Source organism: Notamacropus eugenii, chromosome 1 (assembly GCF_028372415.1).
Source record: "Notamacropus eugenii isolate mMacEug1 chromosome 1, mMacEug1.pri_v2, whole genome shotgun sequence".
Lineage (NCBI taxonomy): Eukaryota > Metazoa > Chordata > Mammalia > Diprotodontia > Macropodidae > Notamacropus > Notamacropus eugenii.
The window spans coordinates 166,867,500-166,870,437 of NC_092872.1; the positions used below are offsets into that span (position 1 = coordinate 166,867,500).

The 2,938-nt window shown below is 37.0% G+C and overlaps 1 pseudogene; it reads right to left on the reverse strand.

Moving 5' to 3' along the window:
- Nucleotides 1-316: 316 nt before the first annotated feature.
- On the reverse strand, nucleotides 317-1,336 carry LOC140524280 (L-lactate dehydrogenase B chain pseudogene; annotated as a pseudogene).
- Nucleotides 1,337-2,938: the final 1,602 nt, after the last annotated feature.

The following is a 2,938-nucleotide window of genomic DNA, read 5'->3' on the forward strand; positions in this document are numbered from 1 at the left end:
GGATAAGCACTAGAAAAAATTCAAAAATCTAGAAATTATTTGACTATAGACCCAGTGATGTACTGTCTGAGGAATTGCCTAGTTAAGTTAAGAAAGGTTCATTACTACGATGCCCACAGGTTGCTGAATATAGATGCCACAGAAACTTTTTTTTCACACTTCAGTAGTATATTTATTGGTTCATAGGTTCATATAGCAAGCCTTTTAATCATGTACTTTGATGCTGTGGCCAGAGTTGAATTCAAGAGAAAAATTCTATCCACCAAGATGGCTAATTACTAAGTGGGCACAGCGATTCATATTATGTTGATTGAGTTTCTACAGAATATTACAGGTCTTTCAGGTCTTTTTGGATGTCCCACAAGGTATCTGCACTCTTCTTGAGTTGAGCTACCTCATCATCTTTCAGCTTCTGGTTGATAACGCTGGTCAGTCCTCGAGCATTCAGAATGCATGGAAGGCTAAGGAAAACTTCATTCTTGATGCCATACATCCCCTTCACCATAGTGGATACAGGATGAATCTTGGAGAGATTTTTTTAACATGGTCTCAATTAGATCAGCAACACTTAATCCAATAGCCCAGTTAGTGTATCCTTTGAGTTTGATCACTTTGTAGGCACTTTCAATCACCAGCTTATGAACCTCCTTCCAGTTTTCACTGTCATTGTCAGTTCCCATTTCTGGATTCAGATCTTGGAGGGAAACACCTGCCATGTTCACTCCACACCACATAGCCACATTTAAGTCCCCATGCTCTCCAAGGATCCAGCCATGGCAGTTGCTTGGATGGATGCCAAGTTTTTCAGACATAAGATAGTGGAATCTGGCAGAATCCAGATTGCATCCACTACCAATCACCCAGTGCTTTGGCAGGCCACTCAATTTCCAGGTGACATATGTAAGGATATCCACTGGGTTGGAAACCATAATTATGATACAGTCTGGGCTATACTTTACAATCTGGGGAATAATAAACTTGAAGACATTCACATTCCTTTGTACCAGATTGAGGCGACTCTCTCCCTCTTGCTGGCGGACTCCGGCAGTGACTACAACAATCTTGGAACGAGCAGTGACAGAGTAATATTTATCAGCCACAATTTTAGGAGTTTGAAGAAACAATTTCCCATGCTGTAGATCCATCATTTCTCCTTTGAGTTTGTCTTCCAAAACATCAACAAGGGCAAGTTCATCAGCAAGACTCTTTGCTAGTATGCTGATAGCACAGGCCATACCAACTTGTCCAAAACACATAACAATAATCTTATTGTTTGGGGCTGCTGCCTCCTCTTCTGCAATTGGAACAGTTTTTCTTTAAGAGTAACCATTTTGTTCTGCCTAAAGAATAGTTGATTGCCTGTGATCACAAAAACTTTTTAAGACCATTTATTCAATCATAGAGAAGAGGGGATGTTCATGGTTGGAGGGAGTAGCCATGGGGACAAAATTACTGATCCTTGAACTATTTCCTTGAAGGACACTATAACTAAAGTTAAGCTCTTAAGCAGTGAGAACTAATACCATTGGTTTAAATTATTTGTGTTTTTAAAGGGGGGTAGGGGGTGGATTGAACTTTAATTTGTAAGGGAATCCTGAATCTGATGAATGGGTTTTTTTATTTCAAAAGTATTCATCCATTTGTTCAGGAACAAAATATTTGCTGACCAACATCCCACACCATACACCAAGGTAGGGTCAAAATGGGTACATGATTTACACAGAACATGTGATACCATACGCAAATTTGGAGAGAATTGAAAAGTTTACCTATCAGATCTATGAGTGAAGGAAGAATTTAGGATCAAATAAGAGAGAGAGCATTATGAAATGTAAAATGGATAATTTTTGTTATAAAAAAATAAAGTTTGCACAAACATAAAAATGCAACCAAAATTAGAAGGAAAACAGAAAGCCAGGGAAAATATTGCTGCAAGTATCCCTGATAGAGGCCTCATTTCTCAAATATAAAGAAAACTGAGTCAAATTTATAAGTAGACAAGTCATTTGCCAGTTGATAAACTGTCGAAAGATACCTCATACCTATCAGATTAGCTAATATGATAAAAAAAGCAAAATGATAAATATTGGATGAGATATGGGAAAACTAGGACACTAAGGTCTTGGTGGTAGACTTGTGAACTTATCTAACCATTCTGGAGAGCAACTTGGAAATATACCAAAAGGGCTACAAAATTTTGCATACTCTTTGTCCCAGCAATAGTACTACTAGATCTGTGTCCCAAAGAGAGTTTAAAAAGAAGGGATGAGGGAAGGACCTACCTGCACAAAAATTTTTATAGCAGTTCTCTTTGTGATGGCTAAGAATTGGAGATCAAGGGATGCCAATCAATTGGAGAATGGCTAGAGAAGTTATGGTACATATTATTGTAAGGGAATTGTACTATAAGAAATGACAAGCAGAATAGGATAATTTCAGAAAACCCTGGAATTACATGAACTGATACAAAGTGAATTGAGCAGAACTAGGAGAACACTGTTCACAGGAACAGCAATGTTATACAATGAAGAACTGTAAATGATGCCTATTCTTAACGATACAATAATCCATGACAATCCCAAAATACTTATGATGAACCTCCAGAGAAAGAACTGATTTGCTTGAAAACTGAAGATATAGACCAAAGACTACTACTTTTCTCTTTCTTTTCTTTCTTTCTTTTTCTTTCTTTCTTTCCATTTCTTCCTTCCTTCCTTTCTCTTTTGTCTTTTGTTTAAGTTTTATTGCACAAAATGACATATAGAAATATGCTTTGCATGATTGCACATTTATAATCTGTTTCATATTGCTCACCATCTCAGGGATGGAGAAAGAAGGGAGGGAGAGACAGAACTTGGAAATCAAAACTTTGAAAGAAAAACAAATGTTAAAAATTGTTTTACATGTAATTTTTAAAAGAAAAATGAAAGCATTGTGC